Source organism: Cynoglossus semilaevis, chromosome 7 (genome assembly GCF_000523025.1).
Source record: "Cynoglossus semilaevis isolate Cse_v1.0 chromosome 7, Cse_v1.0, whole genome shotgun sequence".
Classification (NCBI taxonomy): Eukaryota; Metazoa; Chordata; class Actinopteri; order Pleuronectiformes; family Cynoglossidae; genus Cynoglossus; species Cynoglossus semilaevis.
This window is the reverse complement of record NC_024313.1, coordinates 8,658,690-8,683,742: the sequence shown is the minus strand read 5'-3', so window position 1 is coordinate 8,683,742 and position 25,053 is coordinate 8,658,690. Positions and strand designations below refer to the sequence as shown.

The window sequence follows — 25,053 nt, the reverse complement described above, 5'->3', positions numbered from 1 at the left end:
GTGAGAGCAGGGAGGCGCAGGGAAAGATGAGAGGAGGGGGAGATGGAACGGGGCAGGGTGAGGGAGCACATAAGGAGTGAAAGTGAGGAGGGAGGAAATGAGGGGAGAAAAAGTATTGGGTGAGAAAGAAAGAGGCAGCAGGCTGTTTATTCCTGTAGGTGCTAAAACAAGTTGATCCCCTGTCTTCCTGATCCACTGCTGGCTGACACAGATATTAGAAGGAAAAATAAAGTAAATCACACACAATATTGGTATTTATGTGTGCACTTATTTCTTGTCTTTTTGAAATTCTACACCAAGCATTTTGATGGATTTGCTGTTTGACTGTCACATACTGTATCACTTCGCCTGTTCTATGGGTCACGTTAGAGAAATCACATTGTTTTCTTTGTATGGCTGCACCAACTCCTAAGGCGCAATGGGCTCTTGTGTGTGTGTGTGTGTGTATGCGTCAGAGAGGATAGGAGAGTCAGAGGTCGGCTGAGAGGTGGGGAATGGAGAGATGATATTTGGCGATGTGCTGCGACTCTGTGCTGACACAAGACACGGCGTCTTCATAAACCAAAGCTGTCACGCTCTCAGGCACGAGGAGCAGGAGAGACTCACCGAGTCAATGTTTACATATTGGCCCTGTTTACTGGCTAACAATATAATATGGGAGATATTATATTGATATAGAATATGGGCACAACGCTATGTTCAGGGTCAAATGTCAAACCACAGAAACCTACATCAATATCATCCCTGTTTATAGAGTCCAAACATGACACTACTAAACATATACATCAGGCATCCAACTAGAACAAAGTAAACCATATGCTGTATATATATGCAAAATAAAGGTATGCTGTGTGTGATTTAGTGGCATCTAGTGGTGAAGGTACACGTCACGCTTAAAAATATCTCAACTCAGCATTCCAAACTCTGCATGTACACCAGGAGAACACACTGTGTAGTTGACTGTGGGCTTCATGCACACGTTGATCCAATCTGGATTCTGTTTTCATTGTACTCTATCGTTGCAATTTCTCGCACTTGAAAACAGAAACGGAAACATCGTCTCCAATCAAGATTGACGAAATATTTTATAAATACAGTACAGGCCTTGTTTAGTTGGACCTAGACACAACATGTGTTCCACTTGTTGGAAAAGCTCACATCAAAGCAGTTTAAATATTTAAAAGCGTTTTCATGTTCTGTATATTTTGTCTGCAGGTCTGAGGCCAGCAGCACAGAGGGCAGGGTGGTGAGGTGAACCCAAGGAAGCCTACAACAGCTGTGAGAAACCATCAGATCTGCCATTCCTCACACTTCAACAGCCAACGAGACAGCGATTTATGACAGCCAGAGAAGGCAGGAAAAAATCAGGGAGAAAGGAAAGAGGGAGAGAAAAGCGTGAGCAGAGGCGAAGGAGACATAAACAGTAGGAAGAATAGGAGGAAGACAAAAATAAACTGGGAAAAGACATGAAGTTGAAAGAAGATAGGAAAAATGTCAACAATGATGGAACCCTGGTGGCCAGATGAGGAATCAAGCCTCACAGATTATTAAAGTACATAACAAAGAACATGGAGACTTGTTGTAAAGGTGCTAGGAAGGGAGGGGGAGGGGGGGTCACATTCATATAAGATGGCAAACACACACACACACACACACATGAAGACAAAAGGTCGTCTCACTGAGAGTGGTCTGACAGTTTGGCAGTTGAGGAGAGGGCAACACCAGGCTGAAAACTAAAGGCGTGGCAGAGAACATGACTGACTAATACCTCAAAATAGGCCTCGGTAGGGGTCAAAGGTCAATATATGCTATTTCCTGGTTTACATTTAGAAGATATATTTATTTATTATAAATAGAATAATATCAAATCATCTTTTTTTAATTTTATTATTTTTACTTTATTCTAAAATTAATGCAATGAAAGTCTGACTGAAATATTAAAGGGCACTTCCTAAAAAACATTACTATTTAGTTACTTACATGTTATACCAATGTGTTAAACATTTTGCTTTTTGAGCTTCTTTTCCAAATGTATATTAAAATACATTCTACAAAGTTTTATTTTTTATAATTTGTGTCTCAGTCTGTGTCATATCAACCAGGTCGAGGGCCCTTCACTCGCACAGGTGGATTGTCCTTGCGTTTCTCCCAATGTAGCGACCTGTCGGATGGACAGATGACGCTCCACGGTTCCTCTACTTCCACAGCTACACACTCTTCCTCCCACCGTGTTCTCTTTTTCTCTCTGCCTGTCTTGTCTGCGGTGGGTTGCTGCTGCAGAAAGCTTCGTTTATTTGGTCTTTTAATACAAGCTGACCCCTGTCTGCTGGTGTGTCTGACTCTGTGTGTGTGTGTTCGTGCACATGTGTTAATGCACGTGTACAACCGGCGAGCACTCTCCCATGACAACCACGTCAGCGACCCAGAGACAGTGTCGAAAGAAGACCACACCGCACGGGGAGAACACACACATTAACTCAACACACATTAACACACACACATGCACACAAATAAACCTTAACACGTATACACTCGTATATCTAACAAAGCGATATGGCACATAGCAGAAGATATGTGTGCCTGTTTATGTGTGTTTTGGTCCTGAGGAAATCTTCAGCATGTGTTGGATGAATCCCCGGGGCTCTCGCTCTCCTCTGATTGGCTGCCTAGCTTGCTGTGTTTGTTTCCACTGTGACAGAGCTGTCGCTCCCTCCCGCCACCCAGGTAGAGTTGTCAATCACGCTGCTCACTATGGTGCGACCAATCCCAGTGCAGAACTTAAACTCAACAAATTACGTTTAAAACCAACACCAACGGTCTTGGCAATATCTTCAAAAGAACAAAGTTGCCGTGTAAGGAAAAAACACATTTATCAACATACTGGACGATGGAATTTAGGCTCTGTCAGAAATATATTTATCAATTTAACTAACTCAGTCATCTTAGAAATAATTATTTAACATATAAGTTAAATATTTATGTCTGAATGCCTTGTGTTTGATTATATTAAGGTAACTTAAATGCATTTCACCTACAGCCTAAAATGCTAAAAACAGAAAATTAGCATGTCTGTACATCTGGTGTTTAGTCCTCTAATACCGCTGCATCTTTGTCAACATGTTTGTTCGTCGGTGTGTTGTTAATCCCTGTCCTTGTCCATCAGTCACACACCCTGCTGTACATACATGTGGTTCTTGGTCCCCTGTGCCACCGAACCTCCTGCCGCCGCTCAGATGAATACAGTAAAGCCTGTTCACTGTAACCACTGATCAATATTACTGATCAGAGGCTAGGCATCAATATGGTTCCATCTGCTGCCATATGTCCCAAGTAAATAACACACAGGGATAAAGGACATCAGATGCTTGACGCAGATGTTTGTTTTTTTTTTACCTTTTTTACCTAACTATTATGGTCCCAACAAATAACACACACACACACAAAGGCACGTTCTTCTGAGGTCTACAGTATGAAGTCATCATTAATGCCCTGAGCCGGATGTTGCTCTGACCTCTCTTTTTTAGGCCTGACCCCCTGCAAATGACTCTGGAGAGGGATTAGTCCGTGATACGCCTAATTAACCCCACAGCACACCGCTCAGCCTGGACCAACAACCACTCAACCACACCACAACAACCAGCCCTTAAAGGCTTTCACCGTCTCACTCAACGCTTTTGATGTGTGTATTCTTTTGATACAGGACGCAGGAGAACAACTTTGACTTTGTCACAAACAATGTAAGCAACTCTCTAAATGTCGCCTGTTATCTTTTCTTTTCTTTTTTTTTTCAAAACGTTCTGCTCTCTGCCCCCACGCCTTGCTCCACCCACCGACAGTCTTCAGGACCGTGCTAACCTCTGAGTAATCCCTTTGAAACCTAAACAAGTGTGTATTTTGACTCTGGTGGTTTGCAGAAAGGAAGCAGAGGTTAGATTTTCACGGGAGTCTGAGGCTGATAAAAACATCAACACTGAAATCTGTGGAAATGAGCCAACTAACATAACACACAGGCACACATGTCGAGGGGGAAAGATGCTGTCACGGCCACACTTGGACCGCTTAAAAATAGATGAACGACGGCTTTTCTAATCAGTCTTAAATAGAAGTCATTTAGAAGTTAATAAGGTGCCTAAGATGTAGTCTTAACTAAGACTGGTTTGCATAATTAATTCCAACTGTCTCATTCCTCACTGCAATTTTGGGCCTTAAGTTTAGAACTAGTCTGTGGTTTTCTGTATAGAGAAATAAGTTTATAAATAATACAAAAACAATCTCAAAGTTCTAATAAATAGGTCAAAATAACGTGATTTTCTTATATTGAAGACAGACGACATATTATTGATACTTCATGCAGCAACTGGAACCTCTGTTACAGCACTTCACTACATCACTGCACCACAGGCTGTTTAATTAAACCACAGTGATCAGACTACAGTTCCAAACCTGGTCCACCAACATCTTCCTGCAACTACTCCCAGGAGTTTTGATAAATGTGTGGTCAGAAATGTCCCTGCGTCCATCGGTGTACAGCGGACATACGCGGTGTGTTGGCGTTAATCATCTGCAGACGTCAGGGTCTGCCACACAGGTGTCAGGGTGTGAAAGGAGTGAAGTGAACTGCTTCGAAATACATACGTGCGTAAAACGCTGTGTCCCCCTGTAAAAGACACCGCCTGATATTGAACCTCTCACCCCATCGTTCTAACGAGAACTTGTGACACACTCCTTAAGAGTTCACATTTAACAGATATAACGTCAACCAACGACGGAAACCCTCTCCTCTGTGTATTTCTTACTCATGAGGACACAGACAGGAGGTTGGACATAAGGGGCGGGGGCAGAGGGAGCAGATGGGGGTAACTAGGTATTACAAGCATCTCGAGAGCAGGACAGATGGTTGGACACCAGTCAGGGTTATACAGCAAAAGGCTGTAAAACAGATATGAGAAAACCATATGTGAGTCACTTACAAATGTATTCTCTTACACGAAATGCACAGCTGTTTATCTACGGTCCATTGATAAATGATCTGCATTTATGACAGGAAAACAAAGAATTGACCCATAGGGATCAAGGTGGAAATATTATATTAGTTCCTTTGCATGAACCTCAGAGTACACAAATCAAAATACTCACACTCCTATTGGTTTGTAAGACAACAAGGGAGGCACTTGTTCAAAACTAAACCTGAAGCTAATCAACTTATGTAACCGTAAAACGTTACTCAATAATGGCCAGGTTTCAGATTTGTCCTCTGCGTCAGACTGTGGCTGTGTTAAGACATGGAGAATGTGGATGCAATTTATCTTCCTTTTCACTCAGGACAAAACACAGACAACACTTCCCAGATAACAACAAAAACAGCAAAACAACTCCAAGTAGCATCAACAACCTCAGCTGTCAGCACCCACAGGATCCGGGTAACACATCAGTTTTCTGGAACCACAGACAGGCGCCGAAAGCGCGTTTAATCTCTTCACACATCTCTGCCTCTCTGTGCTCCGCTCTCTCTCTCTCTGTCTTTCACTCAGCCTCACCAGAGCTTACAATTACACCTGCAGTGAGGCGAGACTATCCCAGTCGGGATCTTTGCGGCGGCAGGGAGATAGAGGAGTGTGACTGCAGAGAGTCCGCTCCATCTGTAACCACTGGTCAACGTCAGCTTCATCTGTTCAGACACGTTTGTTTTCAGTTGTGGCCGTCTCTCTGTGATGTCAGTTGTCTTATCGTCACATTAAACTTGATGGTGACAAAAACCTCTCTCTCTGATAATATAAAGGGCCGTGTGTGGGTGATCTGGGCAGCAAAGGTCACTGCCAGGTCAGGATGAACCGGGGGAAAAGACAAAATTATTTATGTCATCCTTTTTAAAAAACAACTTGCTGCTCAACAGGATAATAAAGACCAGAATAAAGACGGGCTTTGTTGAATTCTGTCTCCCGTCAGTGCCATGCATGTATGCAGCTTGGACCAGTCTGCTCCGTTCCCACGACCAACCCACTACAGGAGATGCTGCTGGGGAGGACACGGCCTCCGGACATCAATGTAGCATGAGCTCGTCTCCCACTAAGACCAAACTCCTGACGGTCACACAGGCATGTGCGTGTTCATGATTTCATCTCCCAGCGCTGCAGTTATACACACCTTTCCATCCGGTTTAGACGCATGACCAAATAAACACCATTAATGCTTCATCTCAGTACACACACCCACACTCACACACACACACTTATATAGATACAAGGCCTTGTGTCTGTAATTGAAATAAAATGGAGTGTGAGCAGAGGTCATGACCTGGAGGTTCTGGTGATGCGTTATTAACCCTGTTCACCCAAAAATACACACACCCTCTCTCTCTCTCACACACACACACACACACGTGCATACTGTATTTCTACATGAATTCACTTCCCTGGCAATTCCTCAACATACACATGACATGCAATAAAAACACGTCTCCTTCCTATTCCGATCGTTGCTCAATTTCCCATGAACCCTAAATTTCACTCTTTTTCACTTGCTGCATGTGTTTCTGGGCTGGAACAGCAGCATGTGAGAATCAAAACAATGGAAACTCTAAGGGAAGTCTTTGACCAATCTGTGCAGGAAGTTGTTAACGTTAAACCATTTTTTCCTCAGATTTGCAGCTAACAAAGGCTACACGACTGTTTTTAAAAGTTTCTTGAAGACATTTTATCTTTATTGGCAGCTCAAGGCCTAAGATCTCTGTCAGACCTGGACCTAAGAACATTACATCTCCAAACCCATGGCCTCCATTCACAGCCTGATCAAACACCTCCTTGTGTCCAGGATCTGTACAGGACTGATGTTCCTCAGGTCGACCTCCCCGCTCCTCCGCCCCATTTGTTTTCTCTCCGTGCTAATCTAAATTCCTCGTGAACACCTTCCATCACATGCCCGATGATCCGTGTAGAGCGCCCTCCCTGACGCGACCGTTTCATCACTTCTACAATCTGCACAGATACTCACACACAACACACACTGTATGCTGTTCCTAGCCTTGACCTTTCACCTAATCCCCCATAGTTCTTCCATTTGTGCCTCCCACACGCTCATAAAGGCCGCTGAGTGCTAACACATAAATCCGATGCGTTTCGCCGAGGCACAAATAAGACATACAAATACACAAACAGGCTGTAAATGTCCCCGTGTTATTATGTAATCCTGTGTTGTGACTGTGTTTTCATAATTTTTTGTAACCTTTTTATACAGTCCGTACTAAAATTACCCTGGAAATGAAGACATATCAGCGACGTTAGCAGACTGTCTGTGTGTGGCCACAGGTGTTCTTTACTTTAAGGGTTGTATTTAATTTTAAATCGCAGCTATGACTCCCTTGACTGCTATAGCGTCACGCTCTGTGACGTTGTGGAGACCCGAGGAGACAGGAAAGCTTAGAATAAGCTGAAGCAGCGCTGGTCTTAAATGAATGCTGCGGGTCCAAATCCAAATTAAATGAATTATATTTGAGTAATCTAATATCATGGAGCAGAGTTTTGCTTTAATGAGACATTGGAGGGTTTTGTCTGTAGACCCTCAGTTTGGCTAAGGAACGACTAAGAACTAGATATTAGTAATTTGTGGTGAAACGTGCTAAAGGTCATGTCTACATTTCCACAATCTTTCCACAGACACTGACGCTCTAGTGATGGGATCACAGAACGGCCTCAGTTTATTTTTAAGCCATGGACATTTCTAAAACAAAATAATGTAGAATTCCTGATTTTGTATGTTGTATTATTGGTATTTATTTAAGATGGAAAATATTTAGAAAATTTTAAATGCTGGTACAGGCTTAGCATTATTAATTAATTAACATCAAAAATTCCTATTAACGAAGCAGTCTAAACAAATTTACATTTTTTAACTATTTTAATCACAGCGTTTGATTATTTTTCTCACTACCTCATTTGACTGGAGGCAGCGACAAAATCCAATTAAGCTCTTCACCCTGTGGTAACACACACTGTATGATTCACCGCCGTTGACAATGACGGCCTTTACATTATATGGTCAGAAAAAAAACTTAAATTATGCCCTGACTTGTTTCAACTGTAAGAGTCCAGGCCACAAACACGCGATGTCTGGGTCCTCACATCCTTCCGTTGCCTTCTGAGGACACTCAGTGCCATACCTCAGCTCAATTACAGCATCAGAAATGGGTAATTAGAGTTTGTTGCATGCATGTGGGCTGTATACATAGATATACACTACAAAAAATGTGTACGTCTGAGTATGTCTCTGGGCCTATGTGAGCACAGTGTGTCTAAACGGGGAGGTGTGTTAGCCTTGTAAACACTAAACATAGTGGGCTACGACCAGCACGCTGCCAGGCTGCTTGTGATTAGCAGGTTACAACAGCGTGATCAGAGAGAGCCGGGGGAGCGGAAACCAGGGAATGAGTTTTATGTGGAACTTATTTTAGCATATATTTCCCAGAATTAGCCTCACCGTGGCGGGGGCTAATTTCAGACACAGGGATGTAAAAGCTAAATATAGCACAACAAACATCCAACAGATGCAGAGACAGAAACTAATAAACTGCCAGGGCTTCTTTGGTACATTATTACATAAACATGCATCGCTGTGGCACACAAATATACACGCAGAGGCTACGACAGGACTATAAGGGCTGCCTGTAAAAGGTTTTTCTTGAAAAAGAAACCCCAAAAAGATTAGCATCCCAAAGGAAAAACAAGCCATGAGAGATGCCAGCACGTGTGGAGAGTGTGGACATGTTTATTTGTGTCTGTGCGAGAGCGCAGGCTGAAAATCATTTCTAACCCAAGGCTTAAGGTGCCTCATTACAAGGTTTGGAAAACAGATGTCTTTGTGCAAAACACTTCCTAGCAGAGATGTTGTGGAGGAATCAAACAGAGACCTGGTCGGTGCAGCTCATTTACCAGCGTAAACAACTACAATCACGCACACACGTCCTTAAGACCCCTCTCACCTCCTGGTCTGACCCTCTCTGTGCTCAAACAGCCCTGTTGTTCATGTCTGTCAGCGACTCGTACAAACACCCGGGTGCAGGGTCAACATGAAATGATCTTGGGTCAAATATCCATAAAAGGAAGACAAATCAAGTGTATGCCAACATGGAAAACAAATTCTATAAGAAAGATATATATCCATTTATTATGCAGGGCGATGTGGTGGAAGAGTGGTTTGTGCCTTTACCTTACAGCAAGAAGAGCACTGTGTGGATCCCTGGTCGACTGTTGGTCTTCCTGTATGGAGATTGAAGGGTTTCTTCAGGGACTCTGGTTTCCACCTGTGCAAAAACATGAAAAATGAGGTCAGTTGTTCATCATAGGTTTGAATGAGAGAGTGAATGGTTGAATCAACTACATGAGAATATGACAGAACCAGAACATGTTTCAACAAGAGAGACAGATAAATACGCAGGACATGACATCACCTTTTAAAGTACAAAGTTACAAAAGCCTATAATCCGCTAATCAGCACACAAGTGTGTGTTTGTGAGTGTGTGTTGAAAAGTAACAGATCTGTATCACTGAATCAAGCACACACTCCAAGCATAAACAGATATATCAAAGACGTGTGAGGGTGTGTGCGTGTCTGTTTCATATAAAGCCGTCACACTCTGAGGCAGGGAAGTTCAAATCACTTACATATTTAAAAGACAGTCAGGGAAACAAAAAACGAGAGGAAATGAGGGCCGGGATCTAACAAGAGCTGTGTCGGCCTGCCGGTGTGTTTGGGTGACAGCGCGTTAGCGACACCTCCAGAATTAACACCTTATTATTCACACATACATCACTGTGTGTCTGCAAGAGTGCACGCATGTGTGCTTGATTTAGAGGTAAGAGTTCAGGACAGGAACCTCGGACCAGTACTATTGCATCAGCATTTCATACAGAAATCTTTAATTATATTGATTTTTAATTGACATTAATTCTACCCTGAGGCTGGAACCAGCGCAGCTCAAGAACCAAAGTACACATTTCTAACTGATCTGAACGTTCTGTAGTTCAGGTTATTTTGAACTGCTCACGTAGAATAAAAATAATATATTTTTAATACATTTTTACATGTATATACACAGTATATTGCATATATTTTAAGTACACAATACTGTATATTGTTTATATAAATTCTATACACATTTTTAATAATTTTATTTTGTTAATTATTCAACTAGTTATTAGGGTTAGGCCATGGTTACCGGGTAGTAAAAAAAAGAAAAAAAAAAGTAGTATTTATTACAGACATCCACCATGTTTCAGTTCAACCTGACTGAAACAGGGTTCAACTACATGTGATGCTTTGTTTACTCTTCATGATCCATTCAAAAATGTGTCTAACATTCCACAGGGTGCTTGACCATCACAGGGAGATTCATGATGCATGACAATGCCAACAGAGGAACCACACATAATTTAATAAAACCTTTCCTTCCATGCCATGGAGAGGTGGGGGGGGGACGACAACAGGAGAAGAGCTAATGCATTCTTCATGGTGCACAGCAACTCTGCATGGTTACTGACCAGACCAGGAAACTGGAAGTGGACCATAGACTCTACATCCACCTTAAATAGAAAAAAAAATCGTTTATAACTAAGTCATCACTGACACACAAACTGTAGTGGTGTGGTCATTGGTAATACAAATACGTAATTAATATAATGTTATTTATTTAATAGTAACCATGAAACTCCTGTTTCACCTTGAATTTTCAAAACTACTGAATGAGTCAGAAAGATCATTTCACTATTTGTCATCCTCCAACAAACAGAGTTTAAAGAGTTCAACAATAACCTTATCTGTCCCCCGACCCCTCACATGACCTCTGACTAGATATCAATAATCATTTGATAATTATTGAAACTTTGGTTTATTTATTTATTTATTTTCAGTTTTATTTTAGTTCTAAAATGCTCTAGACATCCATTTAAAGATGTTTGCACTGTTGTATTAGAAAGCATTTATGTAAAACAAAAATGACCTTTTAATTTATTTTTTTAATTATTAATTGTAATTACCATTTTACATTGATGTGGCTCTTTTTCATTACCAGTTGAAGTAGTTAATAATGTTGTTCCAGCACAGTCAACTTTTGTATATGGAGAGCTACCTAATCTGTGTTCTCCAACGTTAACCCCTCACTTCCTGCAAACTTTACTTCTAATAAAATTTACAAAAGCTTTGACAGGGACGAAGATTAAACACACATCCCGAGACAGGAGAACTACCAAATTTACGACATCATTAATCCCCCCCCCCCCCCCCCCTGGGGAGTACGGAAAACAGTCTGCACGTTGGGATCATAGGTTATGATGCTGACCTTCTGCCACTTCCTCTCACCCTGAAAGTCATTCATAACAACATCTCAACAGTTCCCTCACCCAAAGTCCTCTCCTCCCCCTCATCTCCCACACTCCCCTTCTCTGTACTGCCTTCTTCCTATCAGCGTCTTCCCCTGAACCTCCCCATCGGCTCGCTCTGCTCCTGCTGATTCTACAAGTATGTGTGTGTGTGTGTATCACTTCAGCCTTCATATGCAGAGGAGATAAGCGATAAGTGTACCCTGTGTGTGTGTTTCTTTGTGTAAATAATGAGGCTGCGGGGGTGAGGACATTCCATCAGACGGCCGTCTCCATGTGCAATCAGTCATTTCATTAGAAAAAAAACACGAGCAGATTTCCATTAAAACAACATAATACACAGAGCACAAAGTAAAACCAAGTAGTCGCTCTTATTACTGCAGCATCATTGATGTATCTTACCACTGGACTGCAGTCAATTACAGGTGTTCACATTGTTCGTGGCCTTCCTCTGTCTGATATCACAAAATAAATCCTGAGTCTTTGTTATCTGCAGTTATTACCCATAATGCCTGGGGTCTTTGTAGTGGGTTGGCTGTATCTGGTCAGTCAGGCAGGAGTTATTTATCACCCGCTGGTGAAACGGAGGGAGCTTGCCAAGCGCCCGGACCTTATTAGTGAGATTTACAGTGTGCAGGAAAATCTCTCTGTGCTGTAAGCAGTTGTTCATCAGATAACACCCACACTGCCTCGTGACTGCGTGGTCGATAGGTAAAACAGAAACATGTCCAATCCCTAAACCATAAAAACACAAACCACAGTGACCCGGCAGGGTCTGAAGCAGACCGACTGGGAAGGTCAACACAATTATTTTTGAAACCATGTTAAATATTTCAGCATTCAGTGTGTTGAATGTCTTTTGATTTTAGCATTTAAGGTAAATGATAGCTTAAAAATGTTGCATGTTTAAAGTTTAAAATTATCGTTTTACTTCAACACCAGGGTTTAGACGTTGTCCTCTTCATGAAAACAAGATGTTTGAAAGGTCCAGATCCAGGTGCAAGACACATCAGAGGTTCCTGATTAAAGTCAGAGGTGAATGTTTCAAATCTCAAAGTTAAAGTCCAAGGACACTGTCACAGACAACAGACCTGTTTGTTTTCAGTCTATCGAAGAACATAAATATTTAGAGAATTCCCACGGACATACAAGGAGCATAAACTCATCACAGACCAAGTCATGATGCAATCTGGTGACCTTTTGAAGACTGACCTTTATCCTTAACACCAACGTTTATCCCAATCTAATCCAACATCACCTTTAAAACTGAACCATGTATCTCAAACATCCAGCTAACTTCCAAATGTCAAAAAAAGAGAGAATAAATCGAAACTATTGTTTTGGATAACAGTTCAAGGCTAAAGTGAATGGCGAACATGTCATGTACTTTGCCACTGAGCAGCCACGGCTGAAGGCTCTTATCGAGCTCTCACTGCTGGAGAGGGTGAGAAAAGATGGAGCGGAGCTCTGTGCTGTGTCTCTGTCACAGCCTGTGGTTTCAGCCTCTGCTCTGATAGCAGCCGGTGGTATCAACGTCTCACTTCAGTTTGTGTCCAAGCGTTGTCCGCCACTCTGATAGTCACACATTGGTGCCTTCTTGTTTTGGAACTGCCAGTGCTTGTTTCCTCTAACGACTCCAAAACCTTGTGTAAATCATGAACACATACTCAAATCTCAAATACAATAATAGGCATTAATTTACCAGAAAAGAAACGGCTACGAGAAGCAAAAGCGGGGGTTGTTTTTTCAATGTCATCCAAAGGTTTACAGCCTTGTTTGGCAAAACACCGAACATATACTCGCTTGGCAAAATGAGATTTATTAAAGTACTGCTGCGGGAACTCAGGAAAAAAGTCCAACTCCTGAGATGAATTCCAGTGTTCAGTTGTGATGTTAAATGTATGAGGCCACTAAACAGATCTTGTGGAACACTTTCACTGTCATCCATATGCAGAAGCTTCTTCCTTCCTCCTGGGCAGCGGCGGTTGTGGGCTGCACGCTCCTGTTGAAAAGCCCTTTGTCAGAAGCCAAAGAAACTGGAATGACTTCTCGAGTTGTTTTCTTGGCCTCTGCCACGGGTACAACAAAAGTGTTATTATGTGAGCCAGACAGTCTTCGTGTTTTCATTTGTGCGCTCGTGTGTTTATGCATGTGTGTGTGTGTGTGTGGATATGATAGCTACGATGGAGGTTATTTTAGATTTAGTTCCTCTGCTCCTCGGAGGCTGTCAGATGAACAGAGTGGCAGGATAGAAGATCACAGAGAGGAAAACCCGCAGAGGAAGAAGATTGAGTTTGTGTGTGTGTGTGTAAGGCCAAATTTACATAGCAAAAGTTCATTTCTGCTCTTTGAAGCGGGGAGTATCAGTGTCTTAAGAAAACACGTCGAGGAAAGGCGCTGTTGACGCTGCGTTCGTGTGTGAGGGAGAATTTTTTTTTTTTAAACGGAGCATGAGAAAAAGGCCGATGCATTAATATCTTCTTTATCACTGTTCTCTCCCTCCTTGCCTTCACGTCCGTCTCATCCTCCTTCCATCCTTCCTCTGACCCGCTCAATCTCACCATCCACATTTCTTTCACTACTTGTCTCATAGCAGCAGAAGGATGAGGCGTAGTGACTCATAAATTTGATAATCAGCCTCTTCATTAACCTGAGTCCTACGTCCTCCCGTCTGTGTTTCCCCTGTCCTCACTCTTATCTCCTACAAAGATGAAAAGAGCCCGTCTCCTCCAGCGGAGAAAGACTAGATATACAAATAAAATCAGAAGGTTTGAGAGGAGAATTCAACTCACACACAGTGATGATTTGACATAAAGGCCTTGGAGTATTCTTAAATGTGGCGGCCATATTGTATTTTCTGAAGTTAGCAGGTAGCTCTACCCCACTTTTGCATGTTTTACACATGAAAGCCAGAGGATTTGGATCCATACCCTATTGGCAAGCAGTAGTATTACATCCTGTTGTCCATCTTTCAGAGGATGTGTCTTTCATTCCCGATGAGGCTGAGTGAGAGGCAAAATACACACTGCAGCGGTCAGCAGCCAATCACAGAGAGGAGTACAATCACTTTTGTTTGTCATTTTTTAAAAAAATGAAAAACATCTATGAACATCGATGTCCAAAGTTTCCTTTGTTCATTAAAAGGAAGAAAGACAAAGTAACATACTAACACACAGAGTACATGTATTTGGAGTGTAAGTATAAGGGGTCCTAATTCCTTCTTTTTGAACTCAGAGAACAGATGAAAAAGTGTTCAGTCAGAGGGAGACAGACAGATGGAGACAGTGTGTCCAGGAGCTCACGCCATCGTTGCCACGTCTGATGGAGCTGGTATCTACTGATAAAATATTCTGGTTATTCTCAGCAGCACTGGGAGTAGACGTGTTTTTTACACGGCACGGCTGTGTGAGATTGTACGTGTCCTCATTTTATCCAGAGGGAAAGGATTAACGCGCTTTACACATTAACAGTCCAATAAAGTAACAAACTTACGAAAAGCAATGAAAATAACATTTAATAGTTTGAGCACAAATACTGTCTATCCACACTGGAGACGATGCAGCTGGGGTGCTGAGAGCCAGGGGTTTGATTCCAGGCTAGTCTACATGGCTGTGTGTTTTTATAATGTTAAAGGTTTTAAGCAGTCATCGTGACAAGTCTGAAACCAAATCTAACGAAATTTCACAACATCTTTGCATCATGTGCTGAGGCTCAGTCACTACAGATACAAGGACGACTGGGCCTGTGTTTGGTCCTGGATCAGCGGCCTGTGGTAAACCAGCACTTTCTTGGACTGTTGTTAGGCCTAGTTTTAAACAAAACACCGCACAATTTAATATAATGGAAAACAATAGGTTTCGTACCCTCTAATTTTCTGTCTACAACATAATAATGAACCCCTTCCATTCATATTCTATTTGTTTGCAGGCCAAACGCTGGTAAACCTCCTGTGAGCCTGGGCGAGTATCACTGTCATTCAAATAAAAGGTTTGGATTGCCTGGAAAGTATTGGAAAATCATGGATAACAGCCTGGGGTAAACTGAAATAACCATTGTATCTTTTTATATATAATGTATTTTTGAGTGTTGTATTTTTTTCTACTGTTTTAATAATAACCATAAGAAAATAATAATTCATAAAATTATAATTTTCTTTTCTTCATTAGTCTTTGAATGGTGCTGTATTCAAATTTTAAAATGCACTGTAGGTTTATATGTAATTATATAATTAAAGACCTGACAGTAAAACCAGCAACTAAGCAGAACAAAGACCATATTTGGAACCAAAGAGACTCGGAACACTGGCTCCTGAATGGTCACAGCTCCACATGCAGTTTTGGAGAACGTCTGACTCTTGATAGCAACGATTTCTTATGGAACAAAATGCAAAACCACATGATGACTACAAATCTTTCATGTGGACAAATTTATTTCACTCATACAGGAAACACACACACACACATGCTGCATTGAAGACAAAAAGACATGTCCTTTTTTGCTCCAGAAGTTTAGGTGCCATTGTATTTTCTTTATTTTTCAAACGTTTGTGCCAGACATTTTCTGGCAAAATAATCTGAGTTATGATTATAGGCAAACTCAAATAAAATACTATTTTCTGGTTAACAATTCCCATCAGCCCTGGATACCTCTCCACAATATCCCTTTATTATGTAAGACATACATAACACAGCTAATAAAGTCATGCTATGTAGTTACTTGGATATTTTTTTATTGTTTTAATGATGTATTTGTGTAAAAAAAATGTCCTTTTTAATATGTCACATGATCATCTTTAGTATTCATTTTATTATTTTTATTATTTATTATTTTTATTAACTCTTTCAATACCAAATATATAATAATACCAACTAATACTAAAAAATGAATACCAAATTTCTCAATTCTACAACGTTCATACTCAACTAATACTAAAAAATTTCTCAATTCTACAACGTTCATACTGTAGCTGTTTGTTAGTTATGTCATTTCTTTTGTTCGTTGCAAATAGTGCTCAGCCACAAATGATCTGCCAATGCTTTTAAGTATTAAATAAATCATTATTACTATAAAAGCCCCGAGTATTCTGCAGCTGGATTTACGACGGGCCAAGCTAAGTCATAAAGTCGACTCAAACCCTCACGCACGGAGAGTTCCTGCGGGCTCCTGAAAGCTGGCTGATTTGATATCATTTGTCATTTGTAATGATGACGTCCCTACAGTCTACCACTCAATCATTTTACGAGTGACTTTATTAAAAACATTTAGACGATATAAAAGCTTAATTCCAAAGTTTCTCCCAGCATGCATCTGAACGAGGCCCCGCTAGTAACTGTCACATAGACGTCAAGCGGCACAAAAGGGCCCGCGGCTTATTTTTAGGGCTGACCCGTAGCATTCGGCAACCACCGACATTGACGGCATTCAATCTGTCTATTTCCAAACGAACTGTTTCAGTGGCTCGATTTTCACTGGCCCATTACAAACAGATTGTAAGTTCGAGTCCAGGAAAATAATCAGAGAAGTTTTGTTGCATGCGACGTTTGAGTGTGCAGGACTTTGAAGGGGGTCAAACACTTCAACATGCCGCTTCCGCTCACATAAATTACACATTCAAAGAGTTCTGCTTCTATTTCGGTCAAACGGTTTCACCAAGAGAGTGCAAATGGAGCCACATTATGGATCGCATAACTTCCGTGCAATTACACAGGCTACTTGTCTTTATGTAGATGCAAATGCTGCCGCTAATGAGAACGTGTTTTTTTTCCCTCGTGGTGTCACTTGCCAGTACGAGTTCTCACATAACCCCGATGGAGAAAAAGAAAACAGAGAGAAAACGAAAACAAGAAAAATCCTGCGCGGATCCGTTTGATGATTGAGACAAATATACACAATGGTCTTTGTCATTTTTTTTAGATTTTCTCCTCAAGACTGAAACCCAGTGGGACCGTTAGAGGTATGTGGGGTTTTTAGTCTCTTTCCAAATGTCCCTAGGCAAGAAAGAGTAGGCCTGTGCCTGTGAATGTGTTTGACTGGTTTTATCATTACTTCACATTCAATACCGTTCTTTTCATATCCCTAATATTAGAAAAATACATCTGCATGTGGTGGATCACAGCTTACCACCAGCTATCAGCATCATAATCATCATCTGATGTCATCAGCGGTGAAAAGTGCTTTGAGAGGATGGATTACAGAAGGAGAAATGAAAGAGAAGAAAAGCTACACAACTGAGCCGTCTGCTGCCTCTGCTGCTGAAGTAATGTCAACTGCACCTCTGGGAGTTACTGAGCCCGGGGTGTCAACTGAAAACAGCAGGGGTATGTTATTGAGGCGCGGGGCTGGGGGGTGACTAAATAACTCACAGTTATCATCGCATATCTTGAAAAGCTACGTCACGGCCAAAGTTGCGCGCTAAAGCTTGCCGGCGTGAGCTGTCAAACTGATAAGCAGCGCTGACCGCTGCAACATGCAGAAAACCACTGATAAAACCTCCGTTGACAGAGAAAGCCAATGGATGAATGGATAAAGAAGAGGAATCACTGAAAAGCCTTGTTCTTCCAGCTGCTGAGTGTGAAACACATTAAGCTAATTCCTGTAGACCCTGGCATTCAGAGGGTCAATCTGAGATGAGAGGTGACATCTTAAAAGAAGGGGTCGCCAATTATATTTGTCGAGGGCCAAACATTATTATTTGATGTTTATTTTTCTTAATCCAGTCGCAGGCCGCATTGGGCCCACAGGCCACCAGTTGATGATCACTGAGCTAAACCATAAGTTCAGTGCCTGTTGACTCGAGTATTAAATCTACAACTCCATAATTTTAGTTCTCAACAATCAAATCTGTTTAAACCAGAACTCTGCTCTGGTTTTTCTATTAAAATTCTGATCACGTGCTAATACCAAAATCTCGTTCTCCTGTTCCTTCTCAGATGCACACATACGAAACCACAGACCCTCACAATCTCATAAGCGCCTGTCATTAAGCATTAAAACACACCCTGGCGTCCAGGCTGGACGTACGGTAGGAGCGGGAAATGACATGAACGTCTGCTCGGCTCCGACGTGTGACACACGCTCAGAGAGGAGGTCCAAAAGAGTTTCAGACTGCACAAATATATTTAGTTTTTTTTCTACACAGTTGTTTAAATCACCCTCTCCAACATGACGCTCTCACAGAGATTGGACAGAGGATGGAGTGGAGGCTTGGAAGTCGTTTGAAAGGTGCAGATGGAACTGAAATCTTTTGTTACAATCTTAGTAGTTCTTGACCAGTGTGGCCTGTGAATGGATTCCAGAATTGTCAGGATCAAATTCAAAATAAAATGTGGCCCCCACTGTTAAAGCAACTGCATAGAAAACAACAACTGACACTTAAATATGTGCCAGTAATCCACGCTATTTATGACTCTATTTGTGTCCAAAACAATTCTGACCCTCCGACAAACATAGTCGGTGACCCCTGCTATATATGTTTCTATAATAGTATTCTTAGAACAGACAAATCCACCTTAAACATGTATACATCATTTTGGACATGTTTTAAAATGAACAAACATGCACCAGTGTACATATTTACATAAATAACTAGTAACTAAAGTAGTTGATAGTTAGTGGAGCCACAGTAAAGTCATTAACAATGACATCGTTCTCCGTATCCAGCTCTGGGAACAAAAGATATAAACAGATAGGCCAAAAATGTGGAGCTGTTCCTTTAACTCCGTGGGTAAAGAATGCGTTTGCCTTAGGTCAAGGTGCTGATGCAAGCAGAGGAATGCACTCGGCGCTTTTGTTTAATTATGTCCACAAAATAAACATGTTGGAAGTCGACACAACAGTAAAAGTGGAAATCATCACATTGGCTCCACCACAGGGAACAATATCTATTAAGTCATTCTGCCGCTCTCTCTTCAAAATCCATAATATGTTGAGTCTGTTAATGGTTTCCTCACCGAGGAGGGATGTGTTGAAATGTGCTGACAATCAAAATAACATTTGGTTTATTTTCTTTCCTCATGGTTAGCCTGCCATACATAAAACATGAAATGCAACTCATGGCACTTGCCTCAGTATCCTGCTAAGCAACGACTCTGTGTGTGTGTGTGTGTGTGTGTGTGTGTGTGTAAGTGTGTGTAGGACTGCAGCCCGTTAGCCTCAGATTTATCCTGATTGTTTCCTTCCATGTCTCTTTTCAGTTTTCATGTTTCTCGAGGGTGAAACTTTATGTTGACTGTGGTCTCTGGCTTTGGTTATTTTTGAAAGCAAACGCAGGGGAAATATTCCAAACATTTTAACGGCCCCTCTTCAAAGCCAGTTTACTCGCTGTTGAATTTAATTAACAGACAGAATTAAGATGGGCCTCAAATAGCCCGGGGTTTCTTTCACGGCACTTTACATAAGCGATACGCAAAATGACATCGAGAAATCATCAAGGCCGTGACTCACCACCTCGGTTTATTTGAGTACAAAACGCAGCAAAAGGCTTTGGTAAACAAAGCAGAACTTTTCTTGGACCTGCTTGACTGTTAACAGCCCATGTGAAAATAAATATATCAAATATACAGGGGGTATGAAATGGGGCCCAGTTAGGTTTAAGACCTAATATAATGGGTGACACAGTGGTGCTGGGTTCAAAACCATCCAATCTCCAACTCTGAAATTCTACAAGGCAAACAGGTGATCAACCTATTGTTCATTTATACAAGAGATGATTGATTTTGTCAATCAATATTTTACCCAATACAACCAACAACTAAAATGCAAAAAGGTCATTTTCTCTATTAAAAACAATACAAGGTTAGAGATTCTCAAATCAGTGAAAAATTATTTAATTCATCCATCTTCTCTATTTCCCTGAAGAGATGTTAAAGATGATAATTAATAAATCCAAAGTAGTGCTGCTCACAGCACCTCTCTCAGGTCAAATTGTTCCAAAGTGGTGCGGCTGCTTTCACAGCACCTCTCTCAGGTCAAATTAAATACTGTAACATATTGCCGTCATACAAAGAAAAGAAAGAAAGAAAGAAAGAATGAAAGAAAGAAAATAAAGCGATGACACTTGTAACAGAGCGGTCTGTGTGTGAGATGTCTTCATTGGCCCAGTGCAGAAAAGAATATAGGGGTCATGTCTCTGTACGGTGTCTTTATTCTGGTCCCAAAGGGTTTTCGGTTTTAACAGAGCATGGATCACAATTACTGTCCCTCTGAGGGGCAACAGCAGAAAGGGATTTGATTTGCACACGCACTCACACACACACATCTTTTTTTCTCTGCTCCAGCAGCTGTAATTCCCATCAGCACTTTAACATTGTAAATCCTCATCATCATAATCATTTCTGCCTTTCTTTGGTTTTTCTTCTTTGTTCGTCCGTTCCTTTATTCAAAGGTCAGACTCTATCATTTTACAATATGTGTTAAACTGAACAAAATATTCTTTAACGGAATGGAATTGAGTTGTTGTTGTATTCGTATATTTATATAAATATATATATATATACACATACCAAATACCGTACTATTTTATCAAATTTTCTACTTCATATGTAATAACAAAGAAAGTGAACCACTACAGAGCTGTGAGACAGTGAGCTAGCAGGGCTGTACACCCCTAACAACATTCCAAAATGTCATTAATCACACCCTACCTCGACATGTCCACCACACACAACACGACTGAAAACATTGACACTTCAAATGTGAGGTGAAAAACGAACGTAAAGACTGCCTCCCTGTATATAAATTAGATTTAAAGGTGACAGAGGTGATTACTTTTGTACAGTACAATTCTACTTCCTCATTGTAAAGAACTTGTGCTAACTCTCCCTTTAAGGCCGCGGCTGCTCAGAGTAGGAGCCGTGCAGATGATTGTGACAAAGGGGAAGGCGCTAATGTACGAAGCAGAAGAGGCTTTTGGTAGGTGACAAAAGGTCACACTCATGGAGAAGGCCACCACCACAGCAACAGCTTGTCAGCTCATTACGTCCACTCTGACACTGGCCTTTAACACACTGTAGCCCCCGCCCCCCATCATGATCCACCACCTCACACACACTCGCCCACTAAAAACAGATCAGCCACAGTAAAGCTTTTGGAACTTCCCAAAAGGTGAAAGATGGAAACACAAATGGAATGTGCTCAATGTGAGACAAGTCACACGACACCAAACCACCACTACAGGTACAGTGGTCGTCCACATGTTCTTTCTGAATATGGTTAAAAATATAGGGGTCGGGGGCATGACAGGTTCAACTGCTAACGTCTTTGTTCAGCTTGTACATAAACCCATTTATTGCCTAAGACTAAAATAACGTGAAGCTATCATTTGAAGTACTCCCTGGTACTGCGTGCAGAGTCACAGGTCAGAGGTCAGGGTTAGTGTCTGCTGACATGCTGCTGACTGCTTCTTCACCCAATCATCAGTTTTCATTGTCCAGGCAAGCAACTGCAGCAATAAGCACTGTCAGCAGCAGTGTGTGTGTGTGTGTGTGTGTGTTGCCGCAAGACGAGAGCTGATGAGGTACTAGATGGAGCGACTGACCTCTGACCTTCATGCCACTTCAGGAGTTGGAATGTATGGACAAGCACACACACATTAAAAGCTGTCAACATACTTTTTGGTGACACAGGTAAGATCAAGGACAGGGCGATGATGTCACAGGTAATCTAACCACGCAGTAACATATTAAAGTGCGCCCCCTGTTGTTTGACAGAGAAGACATATGTGTACCTTGACTTCATTTGTTAAAAATAAAGAAGTTTAATACACAGTGTTTATTGAACTACGTCAATAAAACGACCAGTTACAGGCTTTGGTTGCAGAACGTCAGGCTGGTTTGTAAATATTTTTTTATTATTATTATTTAGATTTTATTTTAAAAGGATAATTAAAAAATATGTTTTATCCATATGAAAACATATTTGAAGAGGTCACCGTTTATTTTGCTATTCTAACTTTAATTTAGTTTAAGAAATAATTCTCGAAACATAATTCAATACAGCGCTGACGAAAGATCAAACTTTTACTTTATGTGACACATTGTTTTTATTTCTTTTCCCCGCTGACAATGTAAAACACCATGTGTTATTTTAACAGCTCTTAATAACAACTTAAAGCTATTTTTCTCCCCTTCTTTTGTGATTTTCACTGATATTAGAGATCGGCGTCTCATGAAGTTAAGATGTCAGGTGTCGGTGTGTGGTTGGAGTTCCAATAGTATTTCCATGTGAATGTCCTCCAGCCAAATGTCCACCTGCATCTTCTGGCACTCATTCAATTGACTTTTGCTCATGTTTCCTTCTTTCATCCTGTACTTGATGAAAGTCCCTCTCTCTCTACGTCTCTCTCTTTCTTTAACACACACACATGCCCACTCGTAGCTTCCTGGCTCCCCTCCGCTCAGCTTTAAAGTGCTGCCTATCCAAACAGGAAAGTGGCCTCTGCCCCGGCAGCAGTCGAGGGCACAGCAGTGGAGATTTCATTAGTCACAGCTAACAGGCTAATTATCCGCTTCGGCGCACCTGTAAAACTTTACTGTGTGTCGATGTCGCACAAACACAGGCACCGAATAAAGGTGTGTGTGTTAATGTGTGTGAGGTGGTGGATTTGTAGACGTGTGTGCGTCCGCTGTGCACCGGGGCCCTGTCTGTCTTTGTGTGAATATGCCTGTCAATCGAGCCTCTGTGCGCAACCGAGCGTTTAACGTGCAGTCGTACGATCACAGGACAAACTCTGTTAAAGCAGCGGGAAAGAATACAATAATTAAGGATTTGGTTTTTGTCATTGGCTTCTACTGATGTCATCAGGTCCTGTTAACTGATCTGATGTTTTTGAATTAAACTTGAACATCCTTAGGATGTTTTACACAATGTTTTAAGCTTGTGGACATTGTTGAATCACTGTAATTTTTTGACATAGTAGGTGGATAATTGTTTGTGTGCCTCTCTAAAATATTTTCCAATTTTTTTCCTCAAAACTTCGCAACAATATGTTTTCCCGTAAGGATTCTTTATATTTATTTGTTTTTATTAAGTCAAACTATTTAACCTTAATAGTTATAGGTGAAAAAGTAAGCATTATTAATCATAATAAATGCAAAACTTACAAATAAATATTAAAATCTTCTTATGGAAATATGTATGTATGTGTATTTATATATATTTATTTACACGTCACAAAAATGTGGCTCTGAGACTAATAATAGTATGAGACTAATAATAGTATGAGACTAATAATAGTATGAGACTAATAGCTAAAGTAGCTAAAGCTAAAGTGTGTTCAACATTAATTCACATATAAAATAATATGGCTATAAATACATCTTTGATTGTCTAGATAACTTTTCACACGATTCTTGGGAAAGAGAGAGAAAACCGGAGGAGGAAGGAAGAAACGATTCTAATAATCAAATGCCCCCCTTCTCCATTCGACGGTTTGGGGTTTCTGTTTAAAATGGCTTAAAATAGAGACATGAAGGAAAACAGGGGCCACTGAAGTCAAGTCTTTGAGGTTGAGGGAATTTCTCACCATTTTATTGAAAGTGCCAAAAACCCGCATCCTGCCCTATGAACAGAGCTCCACACACACACACACACACACACTTCCATACTCCCAGGCACCAGAGCCCCCTACCTGGCGGCCCCTTTGTAGCCATGTTGTGATTGTATCGGATGTAGAACGATAGGAGTATGAGGGCGTCAGTGGAGGAATGTGTGAATTTGTAATGTGCTTATGCTGGAACCGCAAAGACAGGAGATAGGGGGCTCCGAAGCAGTATTACACACCCACGCACTCACCCGAACACACATACACACTCACACACTGTAGGGAGTGGAACTCTAGCTCCAAGAACCGCTTTCATCCCACTCAAGGTGGAAGTGAGCGCTGGGATTCCTGGAGTCACAGCGAGATTCAGCACTCTCTATATCCTCTGTAAAACTATTACCTGCTGCCTGTATATGTGTGTGTGACTGACTGTCAGTGTGTCTCTGTGTGTGTGTGTGCAGTTCAAAGACATTGTGTTGAGGTCAGCAGCCAGTGTGTGGTCTCTAAAGCTGAATGTAAAACACATCACAGTTGGAGTTATTGCATTAGCACATATGTCATCTATACAGGGTGACCATGTCAGAGTCAGGCCTGGAGAACAGCCAGGGACTCGGTTTGATATCATCGACATGTGTTGCTGGGTTTTAGTCCTGATCTCAGATATTTATGACGTTGTGCTCCAGTGGCCACCAACTGTAAAGACGACATAGTTAGGGCACCATGTGTGGTGGCACAGGTCCTGGAAGGTCACTGGGAATGAGCAGCATATAGTGTCACTTCCCCTTCAACCAGGTCAGAGGTCAGAGGGGAGGCAGTCTGGAATGATAGTATGACAGCAAACCTACAGCAATCTGTAGGTCTGTGTTCTGCCTTAAAGAGCAAACATCAAGAGCAAAACAAATTACGAAAAGCCATCTTAGATATGATATTCACTATATCAACACACACACTTCTTCTTCTTCTATCTTCTGTGCAGTGATAAACACGCTGACCCCACTAAGCTGTCCAGGCCGTGGTTCTAGTGAACAGGAATAAATGTCTAGTTAATGCTGTGGTTTAGGTGAGAAGGACAGAGCTGAAAGTGTAAACACGACCCCACGCTCTCCCTTCTGCTCGTACTGTACCCACTTTCCTCCCACTACAGTC

General features: G+C 41.4%; 1 long non-coding RNA gene across 1 annotated transcript in view; it reads right to left on the bottom strand.

Annotated features, from left to right (window-relative positions):
* Window positions 1-8,311: 8,311 nt before the first annotated feature.
* Window positions 8,312-25,053, bottom strand: part of LOC112487234 (uncharacterized) — a 28,414-nt gene continuing 11,672 nt past the window's right edge. The window contains exon 3 of the long non-coding RNA XR_003050149.1: window positions 8,312-9,295. This is a non-coding gene — a long non-coding RNA (uncharacterized LOC112487234). The remainder of the gene's footprint in view (window positions 9,296-25,053) is intronic.